At 36.5% G+C, this 20821-nt stretch overlaps 2 protein-coding genes across 7 annotated transcripts in view; one reads left to right on the top strand and one right to left on the bottom strand.

Annotated features, from left to right (window-relative positions):
- PAN2 (poly(A) specific ribonuclease subunit PAN2) overlaps positions 1-20821 on the bottom strand; it is a 214842-nt gene that overhangs the window by 133826 nt on the left and 60195 nt on the right. The window lies entirely within an intron of this gene.
- Positions 1-20821, top strand: part of LOC144892954 (uncharacterized) — a 33012-nt gene that overhangs the window by 3697 nt on the left and 8494 nt on the right. The gene's annotated exons all lie outside the window — the stretch shown is intronic.

Genomic DNA, 20821 nt, shown 5'->3' with positions numbered 1-20821 from the left:
TAATGAAATCTCTAGTCCTCCTCTGTATGAGAAAGTATTTTACAGGATGGAAAGTGAAGAAGCCGCCGACAACGACTATGGCTCTGACCACAGAGGCCGTCGACCTGAACGGGTCCTTCAACAAGGCAGTTGCGACCGGCGCTCCAGAAAATTGCATTGAATTTTGTAATGACTGTGATACTTGTGCGGATCCCATGTGGGAACTGGCTGCTGCCTGTAACGGTGTATGTGATGACTGTGATACTTGTGCTATAAACCCCTTGCGTGTACTGGCTAACGCTGCTTATGTATTACAAGCTGACAGCTGCACGCCCCCTTTAAACCCAACTATGGATCTGATTGCGACGCTGGGTCTGGCGGTCGAGGGACCCGACGTGGATATCCTAGACCCGCAAGCCGACCAGGCACCCAAGGGAGACTTTGACATAAAGGAAGTCCCTCTCTTTTCTCCAAATGTTTTAAGTTCAAATGCTTCAAGTGAATCGGATTTTTACGCTCTGTACCCTGACCAGGAAATTGAGACACAAGATACTGACAATACTATGTATTCCCCAGAACAGCAGCACGTGAGGGACCTCATGGGCATGATCGTTGATTAACTTCGAAGATCTGCAAGGACTGAGTCTGCAAAGGGTGGGGGGAGCAAGTTCCGCAGGGGAGGTGACGGGCCCTCTGGCGGAGCAGAACCTCATCTGGACCAGACACCTTCGTTGTGGATCCGAAACGTTAATGGACTTTCATGTTCTGAGCCCTCAGGCTCCGAGCACGCACCACACGACACGTTCGCCAAATGCACGGGCGAGGCGCTTTGGGCGCACGATATGCCCTTGGGAGATACCCGCATTACACAATTATTTTTTCAATACCCGCATTACACAATTATTTTTCAATAAAGCCCGATGTGGCACGTTGTCTCTTAAGATACTTTGTCTCGACGAGACAAGAGGAAGGAATGTCAAGTAGTAGATTTGTTATTGCCTAAAGTTCAGTTATAGACGTTGGTTGCTAATGTGTTATGATTTAAATCTTGTTTAAAAATGCTATTTTCATAAAGTTAATAAAGGGTTTTTGCTTCGTTTTAGTTTTGGATGAGGAAAGGCTCGCTGAGGTCATGCTGGACAAATTATATACGTGTGCTTTTTCGAGGCTAGATAACATAAACCTGTTGTTTTTACCATATATATTTTGTATTAATCACAGCGACGCCTGACTCTGTATAAACATGCTTTGAATTACTCATGTGAACCCATATATTTGCTCTGGGCTTATCTGGCCAAGCATGCACTCTTTGTGAGTTACATTTCTGTTTTCTCGGAGCCCAGAGAAACATTTGGTCCGAATGATAAGGAAGGGCTGACTCCCCCGAATGACAGAGCGGATGACGGTGGGGGCTTGGCCCACCGGGGAGGAACCTCTCCCAGTTTTGTTTGTTCCCTCGGAGATTTCCTGATAAAACGTGTCCCTATATAAATGGACTGGGAATCAATGTGTTTTCAGGAAGGCTTGACGTGGCATGAGACTGGCTCTTGCTGTAGATGTCTGTCTCCTCCGGATCTGTATAAGTTGGTTTTTAATAAAGCTGCGTCATTTTTCAGGCTATTTGTGGACTTCTTTTCCAAACGAAGAGCTGATTCTTCACATATATATATATATATATATATATATATATATATATATATATATATATATATATATATATATATATGTCAAGTAGTAGATTTGTTATTGCCTAAAGTTCAGTTATAGACGTTGGTTGCTAATGTGTTATGATTTAAATGTTGTTTAAAAATGCTATTTTCATAAAGTTAATAAAGGGTTTTTGCTTCGTTTTAGTTTTGGATGAGGAAAGGCTCGCTGAGGTCATGCTGGACAAATTGTATACGTGTGCTTTTTCGAGGCTAGATAAGGCCGGTCGTAAAACCACGCTCACATGCGCGTGATTTTGTGTAACGCTAGTAGAATGATTAGATTGCAGACATAAACCTATTGTTTTTACCATATATATTTTGTATTAATCACAGCGACGCATGACTCTGTATAAACATGCTTTGAATTACTCATGTAAACAAACCCATAAAATATATGGGTTTGTTTGGCCAAGCATGCACTCTTCTCTCTGTGAGTTACATTTTCGTCACCTCGGAGCTTTTGAAACTATATCTGGTCCGAATGATAAGGAAGGGCTGACTCCCCCGAATAACAGAGCGGATGACGGTGGGGGCTTGGCCCACCGGGGAGGAACCTCTCCCAGTTTTGTTTGTTCCCTCGGAGATTTCCTGATAAAACGTGTCCCTATATAAATGGACTGGGAATCAATGTGTTTTCAGGAAGGCTTGACTTGGCATGTTCTTGCTGTAGCTTGCTGTAGATGTCTTGGCTTCTTCCGGATCTGTATAAGTTGGTTTTTAATAAAGCTGCGTCATTTTTCAGGCTATTTGTGGACTTCTTCACCAAACGAAGAGCTGATTCTTCACAGATGGTACCAGGAGTGGGGTCAGCACCGGACGACGGGAAACGGAGCCCGAGGGACAGGAGGAAGGCTGCCTGAGGCCGGCGCCGGCACGCGGATTTGATTAAAGGTGGGAGTTGTTTTATATCAGAGGGCTATTATTCCAAATTCGTACCTTCCTCCCTCGAGCGGGCTCAGTCTCCTTGTCTTCCGCGCTGCCTGCACTCGAACAGAAATTGTAAGTAAAGGCTCATTTTAGGCCTCAGAATGACGTGGCTTTGTTAAAGCCAGGATAAACAAGTAAGGATACCAGTAAGGACTTAACAGTAAGCTTAAAGTTACAGTTAGCACCAGGAGGGGAAAATGAGGTCGGACAGCCATATAGGCTGAAGCCAGGTGGCCAAGATTTTTCCAGGAAGGAACAGCCCAGAGACAAGATGGGGTATGCCATTGCATGCCAGGGAACGAAGGGCTGTGGCTAACTTAGATAGAAGGCCATAGGAACATAGAAGGCCATAGGAACATGGCCAGTAAAAGGATTTGCGCAGGATATCGGTGAAGATAACGTTCGGTACAAGGGAAAGGGGAAAAGTGAGGTCGGACAGCCGTAAAGGTTGAGCCAGGCCGAGAACTTTCCAGGAAGGATCAGCCCAGAGCAATAAGATGGGAAGCAAGCTAATGAAAGAAGGGGAACCCCTTAAGGGAACCCCGGCATCTTTCATGTTTAAGAGGCATCATTTTGCCGCGGTAAGACCATTAAAGGACTGGGCTGTGTTAACTAAAGATTTAAATAATCCCTGGCCAGAGGACAAGTAAGTAAGCAGTTAAACAAGTAAATCAGCGAGTGATGCCGCTGGACCAGATACCAGACCAAGACCCCCCAACCCCCCAAGACCTGAGCTCAGTCCCGGGGCTCTAGGCAACACCCCCCACCCCCCCAAGACCTGAGCTCAGTCCCGGGGCTCTAGGCAACACCCCAACACCCCGCCCTGCCTTCCCTTTTTCACCTCAACCCACCCCCGTCCAACCCGTCCCAAAAATCCTTTTCCTTGAATGAGAGACGTAACATGAATGAGCAAAGATTGTACATGAGAGTGGCTGGAGAAAGGCATGATTTGAGTCGATCTGAGTTTCGCGCGAAGTCTGGGAGACTTATATGAGTATATGAATGAGGAATGAATGTATATTGGGATGTTAATTGACGTGTGTATCTAGCCAATGTATTTGTCTGTATGACATATGCAAAGCAGAGGGTTTCGGTGTGAAGCTTTGTAAGGGATCTGCTCGACGTGCGGGAAATTCAGGCCGGGAATGTCCATTTTAGCGTCTATCCGAGAGAACAGGCGAGGTCCTGAACTGAGTCCGGATTTTCATCTGTTTGGGAGTTGTTTGGGAAGCGGATTGATATAAATCGGGTCAGGAAAGCACTCGGAGTGCCCTTGTCGACCTACTGTTGATATGAAGCGGTTTCTTGGAGATGGTTGCAGGATGGGCTGTTTTTTTTCTTTCGAGCGGCAGTCGGACGGAGATTTGGAATTTGTTGAACTAAATTCAGAATTCGAATCAATATGTGTGTTTTACTTGAATTGAAGAGTTCATTCAATGGCAGATATTGTGTATTGTATGTGTGGGGTAGGCCTATATTCCTGAGGCAGCTCACCTTTAGGATGATGATGTCACATAGTGCATTTTGGGTCAGAGAGGTCAAGCGTCGGAGATCCTGTTTTTTTGCGATGTTTACGAGCTAGGGATGAGTTCTGACAGCTCAATGTTCTGACAGCTCACTACATGTCAGGTCGTAGATTTGTTATGACAGCTCTATGTTATGACAGCCGACTGCATGTCCCAACGTGAGGTAAACCCCGCCGTGAACGCGAATAGAGCGGCGTGCAGGGAGTGTTGGGATTCGTGTGGAGGCACGAGGGTGCGCGCCAAGACGGGGGGCGGCGTGGCGTCGTCGCGTTGAGATGGTTGTGCCAGGTCGATCGGCGATCTCTGAATTTAAATCGGATTTTTGTCATGTGTGTTGTGAAATTAAACGTCTATCCGAGAATCCTGGCAATGTTCGTTTAATTAAAGTGTGGTACAAACCTGTGTTTCCGCCGTGCGGCTCCGTGGAAGTTTGGGTAGAGGGATATTGTGCGTTCGGGCAGGAGCCGAGCGAGCCGCGAGTCACGGGTGTGCTGTATGAGACTTGCTCAGAGTGCCGGCGATAACTCGCCCACTCTCAGAGGAAGTGTGTGCCCCGAGAAGATTGTGGGTCGCAGATTGGGCACTCTGGGTGGACACGGGGGTTGCAGTTGTGTGGGCGCGAGGAGGTTTGTTGATGAAGCGTTGTGCGAACGAGGAGGGATGTGCGAAAGGTGCACTAGGTAGCAAGGGTGCTGCATTGTAAAGCACGCCTCGTACGGACGTTCCTGGGCGGATTGTGACGGTTGTTGGATTCGTAGAAGTTAGCATTATGCTATGTAGAGCCACATTAATGGTCATTTGTCCATTGTCGCCGGACTTGCATTACTTGTGGGATAATAAAGCGCTGGTTACCCCAATTTGAAGTTTGACCTTTCGAAGTTTATTTGACCTTTGTTCGAGATATGTAAGGGTAAGAGGTCAGAGGCAATTCACTAACCTTGGAAGAACGACAGGCGGAGTCAGTCTACAGGGTGTTGCTTTAACGACAGGATATAGAACTTAAATCTGGGGAGAATATCGGGACATTATATTGTGGGTAAAACTGAAATCATGTACGTAATTAATGAACAGAGAATATCGAGTTCTGTTTGTCGTTGTAATTGTCGTTGAGGTCCCGATTCAGGGGTCTCAAGAAATAAACAGACTTCCGGTGCCGACCGGAAGCGTCAGGTACAGTACGCTTGAGTTTAATTTAACCGGGCCGAGCACAGTGACGTGTGTGACCGAGCAATGGGGATAGTCATTGTTCCATGGAGGCAGGAGCTGTGAGTCACAAAATGTAAACGGGAACTTTGTGTAACTTTGCACCGGATCCACAAACAGAGAGATGGACAGGACAACAATGGAGTTTATATGGACGGGTTTGGGGCAGTTTCAATCTGACGATTACAGAGTGCTTTGTTCCGTTCACGAAACATGTAAAATTCATGGAGTTGAAGTGGTTTGCAAGAAGGTAGCAGTAGTGTAATAATGTTGCTTCTGGGACACCTCCGTTTAACATGGGAAATCCCTATCTAATGTCATTTACCCCCTTGTCTTTTTCAAAAATCATAAACACCTCTATTTCTCCCACCCTCATCTTTATGAACCTTTTGTCTGTAGTACCTATCCTTAATGTTGTTCATTAGACCACTCAAACACTACAAATATTTGTTTTCTCTTATAGACCTATCATCCTTCTTCTACATATCATCTGGCAGATTAATCTTTGACCCACTCAAACATTGACCCATTCACTTCCATATTAATTCTTTCCCTCCCTCATTGCCCCTAAACACCTATATTTCTCTCACCCTGTTCTTTACGAACCTTCTAACCTTTTGACATGTTATCCTTATTCATTAGACCACTTAAACACCTGTGATCCTTCTGACCTCATGGACCTTTTAACCTTTTACTCTTAATATCATCTGGTGAATATAACCCACTCAAACAACGACCCTACAAATATTTGTTTATGCGTGGGAAATAATTTAATTCTCCTACAACTCTCTTCACCATCTAATATATTAACAAAAACTATGTTTGAGTTTGGTTCTTTATTAAGATATTTTAACTGAGCTAAGATAAAATGGTAAACCTCCCTCAATGTTCTTGCTTGAGCGCCTCCAGTGCCACATACCATTTTTTGGTAAGCTCCGCCCACTTTTTGGTAAACCACGCCCATTTTTACTAAGCCCCGCCCACTTTTTGTTAAGCCACGCCCACTTTTTACTAAGCCCCGCCCACTTTTGCTAAGTCCCACCCACTTTATAAACTCTTCAGCATTGTATCATTTCCAGGTAATACATTACATCATTTTCAGGGAATTTCCATCACATCATTTCCAGTTAAGACACGCCCAGGGAATTTCCACAGGAAGACACACCCAGTCCTTATAAAAGGCACCGACCACACAGGCTTTTTCAAACACGCTTTCTGCTTCACTTGAGAATGGACTACTATGCCGAAATGGAATGGGATAACTTTGCTATTCCATGGAGTCCTACTACCTGTGTAGAACTCAACCTTCAGATTGATGAACTGGACTCGAACCTCTTATCAATGGAGGTAAGTTTGTTTATTTATTTATTTATTTATTTAATTTTTTTTTTTTTTTTTTTTTTTTTTTTTTAAGATGAGACTCGTGTAAGAGTTAACAAAGTTTATTTTAATATTCATAGAGCTTGATTTATACAAATAAAAAATATTGTATTAAATTAATACATTGTTATTTTCTTTCACAGGAAATTGTATCTGAGATACGAAATGAAAATTCTGCTTTTAACACAACTTGGGATGAAGTTATTTTTTTGTTTGAAGACATTTTGAACAACCAAGACCCCCAGAACGAGTTCTACCTTGATGACCCAGCCAAAGAGTTATACCTTGGAGATCCACAAAATCCTGAAAAAGAGTTTTACCATGATGATACTTGTTGTGAGTTATCAAAACAAAACCCACTGAACAAGTTCTACCTTGATGAGCCAGAATACAAGTCATACATTGGAGACCCACAAATTTCTGAAAATTGGGAAAGGAGAGTTCTCCCTGATGGTCCGCAGTTATACTATGTGAGACACATCATAGAAACCCTAAAAAATTGGGCAAGGAGAGTTCTCCCTGATGGTCCGCAGTTATACTATGTGAGACACATCATAGAAACCCTAAAAAATTGGGCAAGGAGAGTTCTCCCTGATGGTCCGCAGTTATACTATGTGAGACACATCATAGAAACCCTAAAAAATTGGGCAAGGAGAGTTCTCCCTGATGGTCCGCAGTTATACTATGTGAGACACATCATAGAAACCCTAAAAAATTGGGCAAGGAGAGTTCTCCCTGATGGTCCGCAGTTATACTATGTGAGACACATCATAGAAACCCTAAAAAATTGGGCAAGGAGAGTTCTCCCTGATGGTCCGCAGTTATACTATGTGAGACACATCATAGAAACCCTAAAAAATTGGGCAAGGAGAGTTCTCCCTGATGGTCCGCAGTTATACTATGTGAGACACATCATAGAAACCCTAAAAAATTGTGAAATGGGAATTCTCCCTGATGGTCCGCAGTTATACTATGTGAGACACATCATAGAAACCCTAAAAAATTGGGAAAGGGAAGTTTTCCCTGATGGTCCGCAGTTATACTATGTGAGACTTATCACGGAAACCCCCAATATTTCTGAAAATTGTGGTTTTACCTTGGGGACTTGGAAAGATGGTTATATTTTTGGAGACTCGGAATGGGGGTTTTGTTTTGATGACTCGGAATGTGATACCTATCTTGGAGGCTCAACAGGAATGTGGTTATACCTTGGGAACTTGGAAAGTTGGTTTTATTTTGGAGACTCTACCTGTGGGGTTCCTCTTGGAGACTCTTTGGATTCTAAAGCAATGAACAATGTTCTTTATTTAATGACGCTTGATTTAAGCAATATCAAGAAAGTTCGAGGAAGAAAATGCTGGAAAATTCTTTCTTCCCATTTCTACTTCTTCAAACTTAAAAGCCTTGAAAGACAGAATTGGAGGAAGAGGAAAAAAAAAAAAAGAAATACGTATTTAAAAAGGAAGAAAAGAAAGATTATGTTAGGGTTTGGGTGGGATTTTGAATGTGAGGGTTAGGGATGGGGTTGGGTTAGGGTTGGGATTTTGAATGTGAGGGTTAGGGTTGGGGTTGGGTTAGGGATGGGGTTGGGTTAGGGATGGGGTTGGGTTAGGGATGGGTTGGGTTAGGGTTGGGATTTTGAATGTGAGGGTTAGGGTTGGGGTTGGGTTAGGGATGGGATTGGGTTAGGGTTGGGATTTTGAATGTGAGGGTTAGGGATGGGTTGGGTTAGGGATGGGGTTGGGTTAGGGATGGGGTTGGGTTAGGGTTGGGGTTGGGTTAGGGATGGGGTTGGGTTAGGGCTTGGGTTGGGTTAGGGTTTGTATATTATTATGACTCACTCGCACATACACACACACACAAAAGTTAAGCCCCAACTAAAAAGTTGTGGGATTCTGTGTTTGGGGTTCACAGATTTAAAAACGTATCCCCATTATACACACACAAAAGTTAAGCCCCAACTAAAAAGTTGTGGGATTCTGTGTTTGGGGTTCACAGATTTAAAAACGTATCCCCATTATACACATACAAAAGTTAAGCCCCAACTAAAAAGTTGTGGGATTCTGTGTTTGGGGTTCACAGATTTAAAAACGTATCCCCATTATACACATACAAAAGTTAAGCCCCAACTAAAAAGTTGTGGGATTCTGTGTTTGGGGTTCACAGATTTAAAAACGTATCCCCATTATACACATACAAAAGTTAAGCCCCAACTAAAAAGTTGTGGGATTCTGTGTTTGGGGTTCACAGATTTAAAAACGTATCCCCATTACATTTTATTTATTTATTTATTATTTTCAAGGGTATTATCTGCTTACTTGTGTTTTTTGTAATTCTTGTGAGTAAAATGAACCCAAGATTTCTTCTCCATTTAAATCATATAATTTGTAGGTCCAAGGGACTGTATCCATTACATCAATGATTTTAAATAATTCACGAGTCCATTTTTGTGTATAACCTTTCTCAAAATGACTTTTCCATTTGTATATTCTTACAATATCACCAACTTTAAACTTGGGCTTTCTCAAATTAATCTCCTTTTCATATTCTAATTTTGTAAATGTTTCTGATGGTTTTGATTGTGTTGATGAATGAACTGTATTATTGTAATTATCTACAATATCCTGAATTAAATACACCCATTTTTGAGAACCGAGTTGTGTGAATTTTTTATATAATTTCTCTTTTAAAGTACGATTAAAACGCTCAATAACAACTGCCTTTCCTTCATTAAAGGTGCTGTATAATTTAATACCCTTCCCCTTAAGAAATTTCATGAATATTTTGTTATAGAACTCTGTTCCCTCATCAGTCCATAACTTCTTTGGTTTCCTTTTATCCCGATCAAATATTAGCTTAAAGGCTAACATTAAAGTATCACCCCTTTTATTTTTTAAAGGGACAACCCAGGCAAATCTACTCCTCAAATCAATAACGGTTAAAGCATACCTGTATCCCCTGTCATTATTCAATTCAATTAAATCAGCGGACCATATGTGGTCGGTGTATTTAGAATAAACCTTCCTTCTTTTAAACTTTGTGATTATAGGTTTGTGTAATTCTTCAGCCAAAAGCTCCTCAGTCTTGATGACATCATTAGAGCCTAATAGTTTTTTGAGGAATAACCAAGACCAAGTTTCAATTTAGCATTTATCAAATTTCTCACAATAAACCTATCAACTTTCTCTCTCAACGTTGGATTTTGTATCAAAGACAAATTATACAACATTTCGCTGTCGGCTTTATGTTTTTCAGTCAACGTAGTGGTATTTCCATAAGCAATATCATGCTTCATACACACTTCGTCAACCCTATTTGTAGGTTTAGACCAAGGTTTAGGATTGTCAGCCTCATCTAATCTTTTATCCAAGTTTGTTCCTGGACCACAGAAAGAATACCCTGGAAGGTGTAATTCCCCTGGAATTCCAGTTGTTGTAAATTTACTTCCTGACAGAAACTTTTGTATGTCTCCTCCTCTTTTAGGAGAGATGAATTGGCACTTTTTAGAGCCACATACTTGACATATTCCTTTTTGATAAACTCTATTATTTTTAGCTTTAACATAAGAGATATTTTTAGATTTAGTTTTCTTTTTACATTTGAGACAATAACTCATATTTATTTATCAGAAAAATTCCGACAGAGTATCAAAACCTTTTTGGTTTTCAACATATACATTTCAATCTTTATTTTTAAAACATAAAGAATCCTAAGGAATGCCTTCACTCTCTCCTCCATTTATTTACAAATAAAACTAACTAAAGTCAATTACACCGACATCATCAACCACATAATCTTTTCCTTCTTCTTCTTCTTTATCCCCACTTTCTCATTTAAATCTCCTCCCTGAAACTGAAGACATTGACGTCGTTATTCTTGAAAATAATATTTTCATTAGACTTCTCATTTCTTTATTTTCCTCCTCAGTGCGTTGAGTTTGATTTATTTGCTGTAATACCTTCAATCTTTTATTAATCTCACTGATTTCCATCTTTTTATATTTTTCCTCCCTCTCTCTTTGCTCCCTCTCCTCCTTCTCTCTTTTCTCCCTTTCCTCCTTCTCTCTTTTCTCCCTTTCCTCCCTCTCCTCCTCCTTTTTCTCCCTTTCCTCCTTCTCCTTTTTCTCTCTTTTCTCCCTTTCCTCCCTCTCCTCCTCCTTTTTCTCCCTTTCCTCCTTCTCCTTTTTCTCTCTTTCCTCCTTCTCTTCTTTAACTCCTTCCTCATTTATCTTAGCAATTTTTGATATCAATATTTTCACAGCATTCATTCTTTCTTTATTTTCCTCTTCGGTGAGTTGAGATTTATCTTCTTGCTGTAATACATCCACTCTTTTTTGAATCGCTCTGATTTCCATCTCCCTCTCCCCCCTCTCTCTTTGTTCCCTCTCCTCCTTCTCTCTTTTCTCTCTTTTCTCCTTCTCTTCTTCAACTCCTTCCTCATCCCTTGCTACCCTTGAGTTTAAACCCCAAAGAATATTATACATATACTCATCTGGATTTTGAGATATTCTTGTATCTATAATTATTTTTCTCATAATAGGATACCAATAAGATTTGTTGACGATTTCTAAAAGAGTTTTATATTTCATAACTTTGAGAAGTTCATTTTTATTTAATATTTTAAACAAGTCTCTATTTGTGGGTTTAACAATATCAGTATAAGGCCAGTTTTTTATGACAAAATTCCCATGTATATGCTCCAAATCATAAGGTATGTAATACCGAGCACCCTTTTCTTGTAGGTATCCTTGAATACAAAAATTATAATTCTCTTGTAGTCTTCTTCCTGCCATTTATGTATCAGAAATATATGTGAGATTAATATTATGACAGGTAATACCACCCCATCTTCCCACTACCAAATCGGTTTGTATTCCTCGGCTTTCTATCCTTATCTCATTACCTTCCTTCTTTGTCATGCGAACCATCGCTATACTATCATATATTTTTATTTTCTTAAAATCACGTATTTGTTGTTTACTAATTGTACTTCCACATAAATCCTTATCTTCACCAAGTGGATAATATTCTTCTTTACGAGACTGATTTAAATCATGTAGGTCTTCTATGTTTATTGAAAAAGACCAATTATACCCTAAATCAGGCATATCATACCCCCATTTATTAATTCGCATATTAACTAAATGTCCTTCTTTATAAAATTTAATTGTAAGCAGGTAGTTAAATTCAATGAGGAAAGGTGTATGGTCAGTATAACCAGGTGTTGTGGTTGTAAATTTTACTTGTTTCACAAAACGTGCTGTTTTCTTTAAAGATATATATTGTGATAAATCACTGAATCTAATCAAGTCATTCGCATCTGTAGGGTTTGGATAATTGATTAATTTATAAGTATTCTTCATATTAATATTTTTACTTACACTATATTTTTGTCGTTCAGCCTGTGCCTTTGTATAATAATTTGATAAATCAATATCCTGAGAGGATTTTCCAAAGATAGAACCATCTTTTCCAACATAGGTCATTTATATTAGATAAAAAATGATATCATAAAAATTTTCATTATTGTTGAGTTGAAATAATACATATAAACATAATTGGCCACAACATTTAGAATTAATTTCTTGAACTTGGAATGTTTGATAAACACCATTCTGTAAGAATTGTATTACTTCAACAGGTGGTGGCATACCATAACTATCAAAATAATATTTATCCTGACTATTATGAATACAAACCCAATGAGAACCATTCTGTGTGTCTAAATTCATAATAATATTCTTTGTATTCTTATTTATATGTATTAATTCATCTCTCATACAAATAACCACATTATCAATTTTTAGTGTTTTACAATACTTAGCTAGTTCTATATTTGACGTTGTATTCTTTCCAAATTGTTTAAACCATTTATCCATTTATTTATGAGAAAGATACAATCCATTACCCCGTTTAGTTAGTTTAACACCCGCTTGAGCGATAGAGGAAAGCATATCTCCAACCAACAATCTAGCTTTATCAGGTAGACTTTCAAGTTTTTGAGCAAAATCTACAATTACACCACTTCCACTAATTTGTTTCTCCAACTCCTTGTTATGTCTTTCCAATTCTTTTTGAGCTTTTAGTTGTGCCTTCCTTTCGTTAGCAGTTTTTACCGCTGCTGAAATACCACCAGTCAATGCTCCCGCCGCACTTAAACCAGCAAATAAAGGAATTAGAAACGGGAGAAATCCTCCTCTTGACTCGTCTATTGAATATTTCTTTAACATAGGTTTCGTCATTTTAATTTTAAGTGATCCAACATCATTTAGTGTTTTTACTTGTGTGTGTGTGAGTAAAACATCAATTCTTACAGCTCCTTTTCTTTGAATTGTATTAACATTAATAATACAAGGCTTTTGATTTTGAATACAAGATGTTAATTTATTAAGATTGATTTGATTAACATATACCCCTACCATTTATTTATGAGAAAAAACCTATGTGATATTAATCATAACACCATTATCTGTATTAATCTGTAATTCTGTTTCCTCCAAAAGCAAACAATAAGCATCAACTTCTTCATTCTCCCCTCTTTCAATGTATAGAGAAGTATCCACTCGATTAGACTTTATAGTTTCCTTTTGAGAACTCAGGTCAATTGCGTAGATTGTATATAAACCTTTAAATGCAACCATATCCAAAATAGGATCATTATTACCATTACTTTCACACACTTTTTGGTAGGACTTGTAGGCTTCCGCATAATCATTTTTTTCCCAATCAATTTCCAATCTATCTCGCGGATAAAATGTGCCATCAAGAGAAACCCGAAGTTGTTTCACCTTAGCATTATCACTCAGCGCATTATTCTTATTAGTACCCTCCTCTCCATCTGGTTTTTTAAAAATGAGCCATAGGTATCGTGGCTTTCCTTCAAGAACACCCAAATTCCAAGTGTAGGTAGTGTGTTCCAGTTTAACGTGTTGACATCTTCTTTTAAGGTATGATACATTTAGCGGTTTCTTTGAGTTAAGTCTTCTATTTAACATCTCCTCCGTTTTAAGATTAGGAGTATATTCATTGATATACCAACACAAATCATTAATAACAAATTTATTATTGTCGCCAAAAGCATTTTCAGCCCCAAAAAGCAATCTATTTACATTATCATTCCTTTGTAGTTGAAATCTAATTTTAAGACCATACAAAACTTTATCATAATCACAAAATCCAAATATACCTTTAAGAGGTACTGCTACGGTAAAACTATTCTCAGCTTTTGCGTCATCATTATACATTGACTTCCTTTGACTATAACCAGGGTCTGTGTTTGTTCCCGTTGACATATCAGGAATAAAGCCTTCAACAGCTCCCTTACCCATTCTATCACCAAACGAATATAGTGTAAATTTCATCATTTCAGATGTAGCAGAGACATAATCAACCGCTTCAACCTCTTGTGTTCCAATATACAGGCGAACACTGTCAAACATTTTCCAGAAGAAATCATTTACGAGTGTAGCATTAGTATTATTCGCAGCCTTAGTGAATTTAAATTTACACAGCAAGAAACTATCAGCTATATTCAAGTAAGTTTGTTGATTATTTATTTCAAAACTTTTTGTTCCGTTTGAATTCCAGTCGGTTCCTGTAATAGCATTTACCTTAAAATAGTCTTCCTTTTTAGTAGAGTTTGAAATGATAATCGTATCATCCAAATCATAGATACTATCAATCGCTTCCATACTTGTATTTATATAGTATTAAAATTGTTGAAACCCTGACCCAAGTATTATAATGATTTTTTGTCGTTCTTGTGAAGATAGTTGAGTTTTACCTTTTTTAATTTCTTTGATTGCTTGTAATTTATGGGACTCCTTTTGAGCATCTTTTATACTCTTTACAACACCTGCTACATTTCCCATGAGAGAAGCAGTTGAACCAATTAGGTCTTTATGTTTAAGAATGGTTGAACCAATACCCATTAGAGTATCAATTATCCCATCTCCTTTATTTCGAAATTGATGACCCACACCCCGTTGTCTCTTAGGTTTATAGTATCCTTTACCCACATACCTTGTATAGTCTGGTGAAAGGAACATGCCCTCCCCTGTAATTATTTTATATTTTCCCAACTCGTGTTTTCTTACAATAACCATTATTTATTTATTGAAAAACTTCACGTAGGTGAATTCTGATGGATATAATTTCATCATTAAAGGATATCATACGATTATCTTGGTCGGTTATCCTAAAATTTACTCTGTATATGGTTTTTCCTGACACAGGTAAATAGACAAGATTTTTTGGTTCCATATTAAATTTATAACCAATCGGGGTTGAGTATGCACTGAATGAAAATATTGTATTTGTTCTTATTCCATCGTTATAAGCACCATCAATCAAATCACAATGAATTAATACTGAATTTATACCGGAGGATATTTGGATAACATTATCACTGTAAAACGTCCCGTTATTTTCAATCTTTTTTGAAGAGAAACCCAATAGCTCTCTGAACGAATTTTCAATCGTGAAATCAACTTTATAATTATTTTTCAGTTTAATAGTTGATTTTGAAGTGTGTGTTTGAATATCTATTACAATATTTTTTGGTTCATCACCTTTTTCTTTCATAAGGCGAGAGACTTCTGAAGATATTTGAGAAATCTCGTAAGCTCCAGGTGAAACAGTTATAGTTTTGTAGGCAGTGCCTGGATTATAACTAAACTTGTTGTTTTTCTCTGTGATATTAAAAAGGGTATTGTAAGTTTCCATTGACAACAAAGATGCCTCATATGAGGTAAGGGGGTCAAGTTGTAGTGGGTAAGGGAATGAAGCTGTGTAATCGCTCGTTGTGAAATTAAAACTAAGAATTGTGCTTCTCATCTTATTTAATATCTAATAAAATATCTTTGTATTGACATTTATTAATTATTTTCATGTTCATCAACTGATCTAAAATGGCTGAGGATTCATTAAAACAATTGTTGTTTCCAGCCTTCTTACTACCTAATAACAATAATAGCCTATTAACTAATTGTGATGGGTCATTTGGAAGAAAACTAACACCCGAACCAAGCTTACTTAAAGCATCAATAATATGTTTCTCCTTCTCATTCTTCTTACTTTTACCAGCAACAGAAACTCCATAATCAAGTGTATTTAACAACTCAATATATACCCTATCTTCCTCTCTTTCCATATCAAGTGGTTCCTCAAAATATTTTGAACCGCTGAATCCGGGGTTTGTTAGAAGAAACATTAATCTTGGAGTTAATTTAACATTTGGTTGAGTAGAACTCAAGAACATCAATTCATCATTAAATATCAATACCTTTTCTTCCACAAGATGAAACACTGCTGGTTCTTCTGTTGGAATGAGACCTGCTCTGGTTTTTGAACCCGCAGAATATTCATTGTTTTGAAGAGCTTCCACAACATAATTAGGGGGTTGATTTACCTGCTCAAGTTTCCGAAATAATCCCTCGTCATCATATTCTAATTCACCAAGTTCTTGTTTTGTTATCTGACTAAAATCTTTGAGCATTTGAAGTTTTTTCGGAGTAAATTCTACCGTGGGAACTGTAGGGTGTTGAGTTTTCAAAAGTGGTTTAAAGAATTTCTCTTGTTTTCTTTCAAAGGCTTCTTCACCAGTTAGTTTCTGTTTCCGTTTCTTCTTTATCTCTTCCTGTTGTTTAACAACTTTTGAAACTAATTGTTGATGTTCCTTAAACTTTCTTTCTCTTTCTTCGGTATTCATTTAGTATTGAAAAATATCATTTAGTATCTCATCTTGTTTCACAACAATATATTTATATTTTCCAATCGTGTGTTTCATATAATTTTCAAATTCTTTTTTACTACATAACGTAGAGCAATTATCTCTCCAAAAATTATTTACATCTATTGAATTTAACTTAAATAAAATAAAAGTATTGGCATTGTTTCTTATTGAGCGTCGAGGGAGTTGAAAATATGATTGACTAAGATATATACAATTACAAGAAGAATGTCTCCCTCTTGTATAGTAGCTATCCATTACTGTTTGGTTTCTCTCATTAACACAATCATCAAAGATGACAAGGTTCTTTTTTGATTTATCTAAATCTTGAGGTGAAGGTATATCATCCGTATTATCACTGAGAATACAAGTTATGGGTTTCGATTTTGATTTCTGTGTATCACAAAATAATTGTATTATATCATCAATATTATAATCATTTAGTTTGTTTTGAAGTTTAAATAAACCGATAATGTCTTCCTTTTTAAGACCCGCATTAAAACCCTGTGAGAGTAGTTGATACTCGGGTTGAAAACTTGACTTTGTAAAAATTATTAAATTATCATAATCTAAAAAATTAGAACCAAGGAGCATCTTTAAAAGTAAACAGGTTTTTCCACATCCGCTTGAACCAACTATTAGACATCTCAATGAATTTGGAATGTTTTTATGGTTATTAAATTTTATCTTATTTTCCCAAACGGGTAAAAAATCATTCATTTATATATTTGGAAAACAAGTTATCCAACTTTTTTTGAGCTATTTGAGAAACTCTATATTTTATCCTGAGTTCGGGTTTAATTTCAAAATAATCCATTATTTTATTTATATAGTATCTTGTATTAACATTTCCATTAAAATTATTTTGAATAATAAATATCATTAAACCCTTATACATTTCCTCAATACAATTAGTCTCTTCCCTTGAAAGAAATGGTGTATTATCATCACAATACTTAACATTCATCTCTCTTATTAATCTTGTAAAGTAATTCATTTTTGGTTCTAATTTAAAAGAGTTATATATTTTTTTATATTTCTTATTATCATTAATTAAAATTAAATCACAGAAAATACATTGTTTATATGAATCCTCATCATTAAGCCCCACTCTATCACAAGCCGGACAATTCTCTAATTTATCATATGGAGAGTCTGGAAATTCTAAATATCCTTCAGAACTTATCATATTTATGTGGTAAATTTTTACTTAAACTAAACGCAAGTTTATTCATTAATAAATACAATGTTTCAAAGCACAAAAGACAAATTTCAATCAATCTCTACTTCGGTGGAAGATATAGAAAAATATGTCAAAGATGTTAAATTGAACAAAGATAAATATGGAAATTTTTGGGTAAAACCAGTTATGGAAAATAACATAAGCCCCTCTATTTCATTTAAAGGAAGAGCTCTAACTATACCTGGAAAGACATCCATTAAAGTAAATCTAACAAAAGTTTCTCCTCTACTCCTGGCAATTTATTCAAAGCTTGAAAAAGTGATTGACCACGATACTTTGAAAAAGAATGATAAGACCATTAATAATTCTAGAGGAGACATTTGTATTTTCTTTAATAATCCAAAGGGTGTAGATCTAAGTAAAATGAATGATGTTAATATTTCTGGTGAAATGTCATTTCGTTCTATGATAGTTAGAGATTATTTAAAGATAACTTTTGATATAAAAATTGTAGAGATTGAATCTGTTAATGAAAGAAAGTATATAGATATTGATGGGAATATTTTTCTTGCTAATTAAATATGAGTCAATACAGCAGTGAAGATTTTACTATTTCATTGAACTCAGACGATAGTGATGATAGTATTTCATTGAACTTGGACGATGGTGATGATAGTATTTCATTGAACACAGATGATAGTTATGATACTAATAGTTTGTGCTCAAATGATAGTTATGAGAGTAGCTTTATTGATGACTCTGAGTATGATTCTGAGTATTCATGTGATAGTTATGACTTAGATGATTCTGAGTGAAAAAGTGTTTTAGTTTAAGCACAGCGATATATATAAAACGGAGCTGTAAAGCTCAAAAGTGTTTTATTTTAAGCACAGTGATATATATATAAAACACCACGTTTTCTCACGCTATAAATATGGTTTATTGTGATACTTGCGAGAAGGAAGTAAAATATTATAAACAACATATTCTCACCGCAAAACATACATACAACATTTTAAACAAACTTTCCCCTCTTCCACCTGAAACAAAACACTGTTCTACATGTAATAAAAATATCCTCAAGAAAGGCTTCAAAATACATCTTAAAACAAATCTACATTTATCAAATTTTATCACAACTAAAAACTCTGATGGAGCATTCAAAGGACATATTAAAATAAGAGTCTTTAACTTCAAACCTCCTGAACCAGAGTCTATAGTTGATGCTGTAGAAATAGTTAAACCTGCTGTTCAAACGTTGATTGAAAAAACACTAAAGGAAATGAAACCACTTAAATTTTATATGGGAGTAAAATTAGAAATGACAAAGGATGAAGGAGTTATAGATGTACCATACATGAGAACTGAGCCACACTTTATATCTTCATATCAAGATTTTAAAACATCAGGAGTCTATGATGAACTTATTAAACAAGAGCAAGATGTGGATAATTCAATCGTAGGAAGTGGATTCAATATAGGAAAAATTATTTACATAGACATTCATATTCTTAAATCAGATCCTCTAAAAGCTTCTTCTTACATTGATTTACCCAGTGTTATCAAAAATAGAAAAGCAGTTATCAATATCAAAAATAAAGACAATAAATGTTTTCTCTGGTCTATTTTAGCACACTTACATCCTCCACATTTTCATGATGAAAGAGTATCTCATTATAAAAAATATGAGAATACATTAAATACGAAAGATCTAAAGTTTCCGATGACTTTAAATGATATTCCTAAATTTGAAAAGATGAATAATTTATCAGTTAATGTTTATGGTCTAACAGAAACAAACAACATTCAGGTTTTAAAGCTTTCTGACAATTGTAAACAAACTCATATTAATCTTCTATATTTTAATTCAGACGAAAATTCACATTATACATACATCAAAGATATTGCTAAATTAATAAAACCACAAGTCTGTAAGAGAACAAATAAAATATATATTTGTTTGCGTTGTCTTAACTTCTTCAATTCACAAGAAAGATTAGATAAACATTCAAATTATTGTGGCGAACATAAATCAACGGTAATCAATATGCCTAAAGAAGGCTCAAAGATCACATTCAAAGATGAAAATAAAAAGATCAAACATCCATTTGTTATATATGCTGATTTTGAAAGTATTTTAGAAAAAATTGATACTGCTTCTCAAGATCCAAAAGAATCATACACAAATAAATATCAAAAACATACTCCTTGTGGTTTTTGTTATTATATCAAATCATCCGTTGGTGATAAATATAACAAGTTAGAGATGTATAGAGGCTCAAATACCCCAGAGGAGTTTGTGAAACGACTAGAAAAAGACTGTGTTCGATTAACCAAGATAATGAGAGAAACCAATAAACCAATGTCCTTAACAAGTAAAGAAAAAAGGGAATTTATAAAAAACAATGTCTGTCATATTTGTGAGGAGAAAATTGGTAAAGGTCTAAAGGTTAGAGACCATTGTCATCTCACTGGTAAATATAGAGGTCCGGCTCATCAAAGTTGTAATATTAATTATCAACTCCCCTCTTTCATTCCTGTCTTTCTTCATAACAACGCTCATTATGATACACATCTATTTATCAAGGAACTCTCAAAGACTTCTGGAAGTATCTCAGCAATTCCAAACACGGATCAGAAATACATTTCATTCACAAAAACAATTCACACATCTCCTATTACTCATATCAGATTTCTTGATACATTTAAATTCATGGCAAGTCCATTGGTTAACTTGGTTCAAAATCTAAAAGAGTTTCCATGTCTTTCAGAGTATTTTTTAGATAAAGATTTTCTAACACAAAAGGGAATTTACCCCTATGACTATATGGACTCATTTGAGAGATTCAATGAAACACAACTTCCTTCAAAAGAAAATTTCTATAACAAATTAAATAATAGTCATATATCTGATAAAGATTATGTACACGCACAAAATGTTTGGGAAAAATATAACATCAAGAATCTTGGCGAGTATCACGATTTGTATCTCAAAACTGATGTGCTTTTATTGGCCGATGTATTTGAAGCCTTTAGATCTGTTTGTCGCACTGGATATGGATTGGATCCTGCTCACTACTACACAGCACCTGGATTGGCCTGGAGTGCGATGTTGAAAATGACAAAACAAGATTTGGATTTGATAACCGATGTTGATATGCTTTTGATGATTGAAAAGGCAAAAA

This window comes from Myxine glutinosa, chromosome 7 (genome assembly GCF_964187855.1).
Source record: "Myxine glutinosa chromosome 7, kmMyxGlut1.1, whole genome shotgun sequence".
Lineage (NCBI taxonomy): Eukaryota > Metazoa > Chordata > Myxini > Myxiniformes > Myxinidae > Myxine > Myxine glutinosa.
The sequence above is the reverse complement of the archived record's forward strand: the minus strand, read 5'-3'. Positions and strand labels throughout refer to the sequence as shown.